Source organism: Phascolarctos cinereus, unplaced genomic scaffold (genome assembly GCF_003287225.1).
Source record: "Phascolarctos cinereus isolate Bilbo 61053 unplaced genomic scaffold, phaCin_HiC Scaffold_2;HRSCAF=192, whole genome shotgun sequence".
NCBI lineage: Eukaryota > Metazoa > Chordata > Mammalia > Diprotodontia > Phascolarctidae > Phascolarctos > Phascolarctos cinereus.
Genome location: NW_027555625.1, coordinates 77,746,397 through 77,758,809, shown reverse-complemented (window position 1 = coordinate 77,758,809; position 12,413 = coordinate 77,746,397). Strand labels below are relative to the sequence as shown.

Here is a 12,413-nt window from a genome sequence, read left to right as displayed (position 1 = left end):
ATAATTTAAGAATTTCTGGACTACCTGAAAGCCATGATCAAAAGGAGTGTAGACATCATCTTTCAAGAAATTAAAAAGGAAAACTGCCCCAATATGTAAGACCCTGATCTAAAATAGAAATGGAAAGAATCTACCAATCACTTCCTGAAAGAGATCCCAAAATGAAAACTCCAAGGAATATTATAGCCCAATTCCAGAGCTCCCAAGTCAAGGAAAAAATAGTGCAAGCAATCAGAAAGAAACCATTCAATAGCATGGAGCCATAGTCAAGATCACACAAGATTTAGCAGCTTCCATGTTAAAGGAAAGGAGGACCTAGAATATGGTAATCCAGAAGGAAAAGGCACTAGGATTACAACCAAGAATAATACCCAGCAAAAGTAAGCATAATCCTTCAGAGGAAAAAAAAAAAAGGATATTTAATGAAATAGAAGACTTTTAAGCATTCCTGATGAAAAGACCAGAGCTGAATGGAAAATTTTACATTGAACATGACTCAAGAGAAACATAAAAAGGTAAACGTAAAAGAAAAACCATAAGGGACTCAATAAGGTTAAACTATTTACATTCCTATGTGAGAAGATGATATATGTAACTCCTAAGAACTTTATCATTATTATGGCAATTAGAAGTGACAGAGGGCAGGAGCGTGAGTCAATTATGTTAAGAGCATTTTTTAAAAAATGAAAGGGTGAGAAAGAGGAACGGACTGGAAGAAGGGGGAAGAGAGAGGAAGAAGGGGAAAATCATCTCACATAAAAGAGGTGTACAAGGAAGAGCTTTCACAGTGGAGGGTTAAGACAGAGGGCAACACTTGAACCTCATTCTCATCAAAATTGGTCCAAAAAGGAAGAACTCAGTGAAAATTGAAGTATAATTTTTTAAACATTATTTGTATTGCTTTTTTTGCAATGTGGCTAATATGAAAATATGCTTTGCATGATTTTACAAGTATAACTGATATCAGCTTGTCTTCTCAATAGGTGGGGGAGGGAGAGAATTTGGAACTCAAAATTTCTTTTAAAACAAGAATGTTAAAAATGATTTTTAAAAAAGAGTTGCATGAGAGAATGTTATCAGGGGTAGGACTTGCATCCAGGTCTTCCTGACTGCATGGCCAGCCCTATCTTCACTATTCCAGTCCTTCTCTATCTAAGAAGTACTATATGCGACCAAGCCAAGATCCAAATCCAGGTCTTCTAACAGCAAGTTCAGTCTTCTTTGCACAACACGCTGGCCTTGAGAATTTACCATGCCATATCATTTAAAAAGCATATTAAGTGTCACTGGCTAAATGATTTCTTAATCTTTAAACTGTCTCCCCCACTGCCTATCAAATAAAGAACAAGTAGCTTATCTTGGGAAATAGGACTCTCTACAAACTGGCTTCAAACTACCTTTCCAGTCTTGTCTTTTTGCTTTTAATGTAACCTACAAGCTAGGTAAAAGAAAGGGAAAGACAGCACAAGGGGCTGGAGAGATGAGATCTGGAATAGCTGCTAACATAACATGGTAATTAGAGAAGATTAAATGGATGGCCATACAATGACTCAAACCCCACTTCACTCCCTCAGTCTCCTTCTGCTTTGCTCCACTTCTGTGCCTTTGTTCCCACCATTTTTATATAACTGCACAGACTCCCCTCTTATCTTCCTCTTGTCTGTTGAAATCCTCTCCTTCCTTGAAAGCCCAACTCAGGTACTGCCTCTTCCATAAAGACTTCCCCAACACCTTTTTCCTTCCTATCAACTGGTAAATATGTATCCCTCTCCAGTATCTCATGGAGCTTTGCCTGGTTCTCTCCTTGGATCTTATATTCTTCACCTTAAATCACACTTATTTTTATAAACGTCTCTGTGTCCCCCATTTAGATTCAGTCAATCAACAAACAAAGATTTGTTAAGGACAAACTCTTAGGCACTATGCTAGGCACTGGGCATTCACTTAGGAGCAAGGTCTGCTGAGCATAATGCTTTTGACTCATTCAATTCAACAGATAGTTATTAGGGAGCTACTACATGACAGACATAGTAACCTGAGTTCTAATCTAACCTCAGACAAGTACTTGCTGTGTGCCTTTTGGCAAGTTACCCAACTTCTATCTACCTCAGTTTCCTCGACTACAAAATGGTCATTAAAATAATAGCCCCTATCTCCTAGGATTGTTGTAAGTACTAAATGAAATAGTATTTGTAAAGTGCTTAGCACTGCCCCTAGCACACAGCAGAAGCTTAATAAATATTCATTCTCTTCCCTTCTGATTGTACCAGGCGCTGGGGGGTAATATGAATTTTGGATAAGACACAACTCCTGTCCCCACGAACTCTAAATGCCCTTCATAACCTGGCCCCTCCCTATGTTTCCAGACTTCACACACCTTATTCTCCTCTACATACTCTGTGGCTGTCTCCTCACTCATCTTTCCAATACCTGTCTCTCCTACCCAGAATTCTACTCCTCCTCATCTCTAACCCCTGGCTTCTCTGGCTTCCTCTAGCTCTCAATGAAAATCCCATTTGCTTCAAAAAGCCTTTCACAATCCTTTACGATTCAAATGCTTCTATGATTACCTCCAGTTGATCCTGGATTTATCTTGTTTGTACATAGTTGTTTACGAGTTGTCTCTCTAATTAGACTGTTAGCTCCTTGAGGACAAGGAACATATTTTTGTTCATTTTATTTTATTTTTTGCATTTCTTTTTATCCCCAGACTTTAATAAAGTACTGGCACATAGCAGGCACCTAATAAATATCTGAGGACTTATTTTTATGATCTATGTTGAAGTGGCTCTTCTCCTATTCACATATGTTAGAAAAAAATGGTGCTACAATGGAAAAAAACACTGGTCCTGGAGCCAGGAAATTCAGACTAAAGTATGAATATTGGCTCTGCCATTTACTAATTACGTGGGTTTGGACAAGTTACTTCACAGGGTTATTTGGACAAAAATATTTTGTAAATTGGAAAGAACTAGAAAGATATGAGGGGTTCCCATTAAGAAATAATTCAAGGCTGGTAAAAACATGACAAGGATAAACTTTCCTATTAAAATGGAAAGGATTAAACAAAAGTGGATACAAGCAGCTGTCAATAAAACTATTATAGAAAATAAATTCCACAGGGACAATGCCATCAAACTAAGTGCCCAAAAAAAAGGGGAGGGGGGGAGGAAAAAGAAAAAAATACTTGAGCAAAAGAAACATTTTAGAAATCTTTTTATTCAAAGGGCCTTTTTTTAAAGATACAAATCTAAAAGTGATCAGTTCCATTACATGGATACCAATTCAAAGCCATATTTGTTATTCTAAGCCCCCATGGCTGGACAGACGCATACCCACACAAATGATTCCTTATTACTTCCAGGAGTAAACATAAAATTCTCTGTTAGCCATTTGAAGCCTTTTACAATTAGTCTCCCCTTCAGACTATGAGCTCCTTGAGAGCAGACTGTCTTGCCTCTCTTTTACTCCCAACACTTAGCACAGAGCCTGGCACACAGAAAATGTGCTTAATAAATGCTGACTGACTGACTGACACACACAGTCATAATGCACATACACAGTCAACGTATAAACAGGAAAAACTCCCACCCTTCAACCTCCACTTCTGTCACTAAAGGGCCCCTCTGTGCTGCCACTCAGATCATATCCAAATCCAATGACATGTCAATGAAACAGAAGTTGTTCTGGTCCCAGAGATCAGAAGCAGGGCTTAACCTGCAATTTCCTATACAAGTCTCGTGACCCTTGCTCTAAAGCCTCTTTCTAATCTTCCTTGCTGAAAGAAAAATCAAATATCCCGGCAAAGAAGTATTGACGATACTTAATTATCCACGATAATGGAAGGGAAGAGCATGAACAAAATCTACACATAATCTAAAAACTAACTTTCTTCTATTGGTTTCAACCTTCACTTGCAAAAAATTTACAAATCATTTTCATGATTTCATTCACAACTCTTCCTTGTCTGTCTTCTTTCGGAGAAATTCTATGAGTAATACAGTACCTGAAATGTTACTTTCCCCTTCTGATACATACATGTGTTCTGTCTGTAAAATTAGGGAGTTGTATTTGATGACACAGAACACAGAATGCCACAACTGGAAGGGCTCTCAAAAGTCCCGTCAAGTGACCCCTAGTACAATCTTGTAGTTAGTCAATTAGATGGTCGATAAATATTTACTAAGCACCTACTAAGCGCCAAGCATTGTGCTGAGTGCTAGGGATACAATGAAAATGAAAAGATCCTGCCTGCATTCAAGGAGATCACAGATCACATTCTGAAGGGGAAGGAAACGTGCAAACGATTCTACAACCAGGCTACAGACAAGGTAAACCGGATCTAATCAACAGAGGGCAAGCATGAGAGTTAAGGCGGATTGAGACGGGCTTTCCAGAAGCCGGTGGGATCTTGGCTGTTGTCCTTCGATCTCAAAGAGGACCAAAATGACATCACCATGCTGGAGTCAAAGTCCACTGTGTCCAACTGTGACTTCAAAAGACCAATACAGGCTCAGAAGGCTCTACCATAGATTGGACACAGATAGTTCATGCAAACATTTGGAGTGGAGATATCTCTACATTTGTGCATCTCATGTTTCTTTTTAGCTTCTGCAATTCTCCTTCACACATAAGAGCCTTCTTTGATGCATGCATACCATGCTAGGTGGTCCTGTGCCAGTGTCTCCTGTGTCAATCAATTCCAAAGTTCTTCAGAGAGACCTTGAGAGTGTCCTTGTGTCTCCTCTACTGACCTCCATGTGAGCACCTTCCTTGTGTGAGTTCTCTGTAAAATACTCTTTTAGGAAAATGTATATTTGGCATTCAAACAACATGGCCAGCCAACAGGAGTTAAACTTTCTGAATGCTTGGCAGTTCAGCCCAAGAAAGGAACTCAGTGTCCTTTATCTTGCCAGGTGATTATCACAATCTTCCTAAAACAATTCAAATGGAACCAATTCAGTTTCCTGGCATGGTACTGGTAGATTGTCCAGGTTTCACAGGCATACAACAGTGGTTGTGTAGACCTTCAATTTGGTAGGCAATCTAATACCTCTTCTTTCCCACACTTTCCTTTGGAGCCTCCCAACACTATGCTACCACTGGTAATGTGTGCATCGACCTCATCATCTATGTGGACATCCTTGAAGAGTATACTGCCAAGGTAAGTGAACTTATCCACAATATTAAAAATTTCTCCATTTGCTGCAACTGATGGTTCCACATATGGATGGTGTGGTGCTGGCTGGTGAAGAACCTGTGTTTTCTTGATGGTAATTATAAAATTAGGACAAGCAACAGAGAATTGAGTCATGCTTTGTTCCATCTCAACTTCAGAGGTTGCACTGAGTGCAGAATCATCTATGAAGAGGCAGCTAGGTGGCGCAGTGGATAGAGCACCAGCCCTGGTGTCAGAAGGACCTGAGTTCAAATCTGGCCTCAGACACTTATTAGCTATGTGACCCTGGGCAAGTCAATTAACCTCTCTCTATTGCCTCCAAATAAAAAAAAAATCATCTGTGAACAAAAAATCATACACTCATTCTCCTTCCACTTTAGTCTTGGCTTGTAGCCTCTTCAAGTTAAATATGGGATCTTAACTGGGATTTGAAGACCAAGAGGCAGACATGAAGAGGGAGATCATTCCAGGCTTGGGAGACAGCCAGGGAAAACTTCCAGAGTGGAGATATGAAGTATTTTTTTCATAGAATAGCCAGGAGTCCAGTGTCACTAGATCAAAGAGTATATGGCAGGGAATAAGATATAATAAGACCATAAAGGCAGGAGAGGGCTAGGTTATGAAAGGCTCTGCATGCCAAACAGAATGTTACATTTGATCTTGTAGGCAACAGGGAGTCACTGGAGGTTACTCAGTAGATAAGTGAAATGGTGAGACCTGAGCTTTAGGAAGATCACTGTAAGAGCTGTTTGGAGTGTGTGACTGAGAAATCCATCAAATTTGTCAACTAAGAGATTATTAGTAATTTTGGAGAGACCAATTTCAGCTGAATTCTAAGATTAGAACCCAGACTACAAAGGACTAAGAAGAGAGAGGAAATGAAGTATAGGCACTTATTGTAGATGGCCTTCTCAAGAAGTTTAGCAGATACAGGACAGCAGCTAGCAGAGATGGACAGATTTAATGAGCACTTTTTGATGATAGGGGAGTTATGAGCATTTTTTAAGCAAGAGAAGTGAAGATAAAGGAGATTACAAAGCAGGAAATCTGCCAGAGGACCATTTCATTATGTGGGACAATAGTAAAGCAAGAGATAGGAGCAGAAGGCATCTAGTGACAAGAAATGATGAAGGAGAATGGAGAGAAAGACTGAATCAGGAAGTTTTCTAATTCCTTTAGAAAGGGATATTTATTTACTTAGGTGATATTTATGCTTGGTATAAGCTATCCTCTCCCAAAAGCCTGTGATGTGCTCTATCACCAGTAAATACAGAGACCAGAAGAAAGTAGGCTCAAGGTAAGAGAGCACATGTGGCAAAAAGGCAGAGCATAGCTCTCACTACCTGAAAGTCCTTTTGTCCCTTTTCTAAGACACTTGAGAAGTTCTTATGAAGGACTGTATAACTTTTTTTGCTGAGATTTTTGTTCAAAAATAATATAGTTAGTGAGTGATAGGATCCAACCTTTTCTCAGGACTTCCAGTACAGTGTACTTTCCACTGGTGTACTTGGAGTGGGAGTTAGGTCCTATTTCTTTGGATGCCTTGAATTTCATTCCTCAACCATCAGAGCAGGTGCAAACTTGTCCAGAATGCTCTTTCTTATGCCTTCCTCCTCTTTTCTTGTACTATGATTTAATACAAAACCTAGAGTGTGAAGATGGGATGTTTAAAACTGTAAGAGGTATTTCATAGCCTGGTGCAGTGGAAACATTACTGAATCTTAAGAATTCAGAAGTTTCAAGAATCAAACTGGCTGTGTCAATGACTAACTGCTTAAGCTTGGACTATCTCTTACTTCAGTCCCCTCATCCGTCAAACACAGTACAGTGGAACAAGAACTGAACTTTGATTCCAAAGACAAAGGTTGCATCTCAGCTTCAATACTTCCTACCCATGTGACTGGACAAGTCACTTAGCTCTTTAAGCATCTCTTTTCTCATCTATAAAGTAAAGATAATACTTACACTAACTATCCCATTTGGAATGTTGTGAAGAAAGTGGCTTATAAAGCCTTAAAGCACTCTAAAAATAAGTAGCTATTACTAATACTCATTGCATCATAAATCTCAGAGTAGCTAGAAAAATTCTTTGCAATATATAAAGTGCTACAGAAATATGAGCTACTTTTATATATTATTATACTTGCTCATTTTTTTGTTTCATCATCTCAAAACCAAGTTAAAATTCCATATTTTCACTTTTAGATTCTTAATTCATCTTCAACAGAATGCAATATTTGAACAAGCCATGAAGAATACCACTAATTATAAATGAAGATATGTATGGAAAGAAATTTATTTACCCAGGAAAGTGTTGAATTATTGTCAGCTGAATATTTATTTAGCTCACACACAGTGAAGCTACATTAATGTTTGCCAAAGAATCTGACTTTATATAATAACCGAGTAAAAAAAGCCCAGAATATCATTTTGCAAATAATTTAAGTTAAATAGACAAAACCTCTTAAGTTTTTATGATGAAAAGCATCATGAGATTACTAAAACAATATACAAAATTATATTGCATAGCAATGAAAGAGTAGCTTACATTCATATGTAGCTTTACCATTACAAAATGCTTTGTATGCATTATTTCACTTGATCTTCAAAATACAGATAGATAGTTCAAGGAGTACTACCTCCATTTTGTAAATGAATAAATGATGGCCCGAAGAGGGGAAAAGCTTGGATCATGCTCACAAAGCTAGTAAGTGGTACCTATATCTGTTATCAGGCAACATTTCTGGGACTGGGCCACTGGGAGTATGCTCCACTGATACAACAAAAATAAGCAATTCTTGATTGAATATGACCCCTTCATCATTTATTTCCCTAATTTTGGTAAATGTTTTGTGCAGGTAAGGAATACCATGAATCATCAACTAAAACAGACCCCTACACCTAATACCTCTTGATTCTCCTAAACCATTTCTTGATGGATTAATTGATTTATTAAAACATGGTTTAAAATATGGCAAGAATAAGTTACTGGCCAAGCACTGAATGCATTTAACAGGGGTTGATAAAAATGTATTTGCCTAGAATCTTCAAATTTATTAAAAAATGCTTTAAATTGAAAAACAAGATGGAGAAATGTGTTTTTGCATATTCCCCAAATTAAATGCCAGAGTAAGAAAAATAGCTATTAATACATCCAGAAGTCGAGAGGAGGTACAATTCATGCAATAAATTAGTAACGAAACCCATGGCTTATATATCTATAAACACATGCACCAAGTACGGATAATAAAAAAGATAAACCAGAGATCCTAATGCACAGAAATAAACTGAACCACAGAATTAAATATGACTAAGCCTTGTTGAGGTAAGACCCATGACTTACATTCCCCTAAAATGGTATACTTCATTTTTTTAAAGTACATAAACAAAAATGGGGTTATCCAAGCTGATTAATATTAAGAAGACATATTCATGTGAGGAAATCTAAGACCAGGTACAGGAAGGATGATGGATAGAACGTGGGTGAAGATAAGTGGAAGCTGAAAGGGAAGAAATACAATCATTGGACTATACTATATACCATCTGAAGAGTGAAATGAAATAGATAAGAAGTTCAGGAAATAAATCTCAGGCCTGATTGAGAAACATGATATAGGAGTGATAACAGAACAGAATTAACTGGATATCTGCTGGAACTCTCTCACTCAATCAATAAGAATTTATTAAACATCTTTTCGATGCTATGCTAGGTACTTGGGACAAAAAGGCAAAAAAAAAAAATCAACAGTCCTTGCCTTCAAGGTGCTTACATTCTATCCTCAGAAATACGTACAATATTACTATTACAAAGCAAATGATAGGTAATTTCAAAGAGCCAGCACAGGGATAAAGTCCTAGAAGCTTGGGAGATTAGGAAAAGCGTCATCTAGGAGGCAGAATTTGAACTGAATTTTGAAAGAAACTTAGTATTCCCACAGTCAGAGGTGAGTAAGGAGTGTAGTCTCACACACACTTTATATGTGGGGAGGGGACTTGATTTTAAATTATTCAGGAAAAGGATAAGCAGGATCCTATGAATTAAAATTCTATAAGGAAAGTCAACCCCTAAAAGAGATGGGAGGCTTTCAAGAATGAAATTCTGAAGACACAAAGAGAAATGATGATGGAGAACAAGGAGGGTCTAACGAGATGTAAATGCATCTGGAATTTGCTGGCAAAAACGAATTTTTAAAAAACATGTAAAAAATGTTGGAAGGGCCTTGGGAAGAGAGTCACACTACTACAACCTTGGCAGAACTATGAATTGGTTCAATCACTCTGGAAATCAATTTGTATAATTAGTAAACTTTTCACACCCTTTGACCCAGCAGTTCTACTGTCAACATTTATATCAAAGGAGGTCAATGACAGAAAGAAAAGTACTTTTTACAACAAAATATCCAAAGCAATACTCTTTGTGGTAGCAAAACCTAGAAACCAAATAGGTAGGTGCCCAACCAATGGGGAATGACTAAACAAAATACAGTATATAAATATGAAGTAAAATTATTAGGCCATAAAGAAAAGCAGACATGAGAAATTCAGAGAAATTTATACGGGGTTCTGTGAAGTGACAGAATGAAGGAAGCAGAACCAGAGAACAATATACATGATGCCGGTAATGTAAATCACAATATTAAAAAGCAGTTGAATAATGATGAACTGCAAAGAACAATCTCAGGCCACGAGAATTTACCAGGTGACACACCTACTTCTGAACAGATACACAGGATCTTCATCAGTTCTCTGTACTGGGTACCCTCTCTCCTCTTACCTTTTCCCTATCCCCTTCGGCTTCTTTTTGTGTATTGTCTTCCCCCATTAGATTGTGAGTTCAGGAACTATCTTTTGTCTTTCTTGGTATCCCAGGGCCTAGAACAGACTAAGCACTTCATAAATGTTTACTGATTGAGATAAAGCAGTTGTACTAGATATGGTAAACTTCCACACTAACAAAACATTCCCTAAAGTCTTTCAAGCGATTATTATGGAAAAGATGGAGAAGCATGAATGAGAAAACTAGGTGAATTCAAAATTGATTAAAATGGCCAGAACAAAAGTTATGTTCTATGTGAACTTGGAAAAAGGTCTTCAGCGGAGTGCTGCAGGGATCTCTGCTTTGCCTTATCTATTTATCAATACCTGTAGAAAGGCAGAGATGGAATATCTATCAAATTCACAGATGATATAAAATTTATACATAGCTATACATAGCGGCACAGGGTGGGGTAGAGTGAAGGTAACATATTAGATGATAGTCTAGAACCCAAAATACATCAACAGCTAGAGCAGAGGTCATCAAAATATGGTCTGGGACCGCAGCCAAACAGTCAACTGTGTCTGTACCTCCCTCAAGCTATGAATTTTTAAAATATTTCTGAATACAATAACACCTTACATATGTAAATGCTCTTCTTAGCTCAACAACTGAACAAAAGTGGGAAGAGGAATTGGGCCCCTGGACAGTAGTCTGCCCACCCCTAGGCTATGGCAATGAGCCAAATGGAATAGAATATAATTTATTTCAAAGTGCTCAGAGGAAGACTGGGTAGAATTCTGCGCTAAAATTCTACAAGGGAAATCAGGCCAGAAGACAAGAGAGACTCAGGAAATAAATTCTGAAGAGCCAAAGGGAAATAGGCCCAACAAAGAAGAAAAATAAGAAAAATCTGAAGAGAACTATGAGAATATACAGAATGCCCACCAATGAAATTTTTGAAAGCAACAGACAGAATACTGAAGCAACAAGAGCACAGTATTTCTCTCTCTAGAAAGTCAAGAAAATTTAAACTGAGAATGAACTAAGGGCTAGTGCAGAAAATGAGGCGCTGCTGCTGTCTCTACTGGGAGAGAGAAAAAGGAGGCTCAAAGAAGAGAAGAGACCTCTGTGTAGAGTGTATGGGAATCCCAAGAGGAACAGAGTGGAGGCAAAGATCTTTATTTCTCTGCCTAGGAAAATGACCTTTTCACTGAAAAATGACTAAGGCTAACTAACAGGGAAATGATAAAATAACGATGGAGATAATAAGAGAGCACCTAGTTGTTCTTTGATTGATTCAAGTCACCAGACACAGATTAAAGCACATCCTTGGGTACTGAAGAACTTATAGATTTAATTGCTGAGCCGCTATTGGTACTATTAGAAAAATCATGGGAATTGGGAGTGTTACTACAAGATTAAAGATGGATAAATGTGTCAATTTTTAAAAATTGGAAGAAAACAGAATCTAAAAACTACGGATAGGTCAATAAGCTTGCCTTTAGTTCCTGGGAAAATTCTAGAATGGATCATTAAAGATGTGGTTAGGGGACATCTGAAATAGGAAACTGTGATTCCAAAGCAATAATAAGGCTTAATCAAACATAATTCATTTAATACCGTACTTATTCTTTATTTGATAGGATCACTAAATTTGTAGATAATAGTAATACCACAAATACAGTTTACCTAGATTTTAGCAAAATGTTTGATAAAGTATCTCAAACTATTTTTCTGCAAAAGATAGAGAGATATGGACAAGATGATAATATAGTTAGAGGGATTCAAAATGGGTTAAATGGCCAGACTCAAAGAGTAATTGTTAATAGTGCAATGTCAATGTGGCAGGAACTGGAATTTCCCAGGCATCTGTGCTTGGCCCTGCACTATTGAACATTTTTTTTATCATTTTTTTTATCAGTGACTTGAATAAGGGTGCACATAGCATACTCATCAATTTTGACATAAAACTAGAAGGGATAATTAACACAATGCAAAATAAAGAAAATGATAAAAAGAAAATACTTGATGAGACAGAGGAAGGACCCTGCGGAATTTGAGGAGAATGTAGAACCACAACATAGTGTTCCTGAGCAGTTTAAAAGAGAAATGAGAATTATGAGATCAGAACTCATGTCCTATACAGCAAAAATTATGAGGACAACAGAAAAACTGAAATCTTCAATGGCATTCCTCATCAAAGAAACAAAAGAGAGAAAATAGGGAATGCAAATATACAGAAGAAAAGGGCAATCTAGAAGAGAAACAAAAAGAAAATAGCATTAAGAGAACATACGCTCAGTATGCAAGCGAAACATAGTGACAGCAAAGACAGGATGCTCAGAGACAACCTAAGGATCACAGGTCTTCCAGAAGAACATCACAAGACATAGGAGGCAACAAGGATGGTGGAAGGCCTTGAGTTCATATCATGTGAATATCAGTTGATAGAACTAGGGAGGTTTAGCTTGAAGA

The 12,413-nt window shown here is 37.6% G+C and overlaps 1 protein-coding gene across 4 annotated transcripts in view; it reads right to left on the bottom strand.

Moving 5' to 3' along the window:
* Window positions 1–12,413, bottom strand: part of WWOX (WW domain containing oxidoreductase) — a 1,215,541-nt gene that overhangs the window by 1,006,088 nt on the left and 197,040 nt on the right. The gene's annotated exons all lie outside the window — the stretch shown is intronic.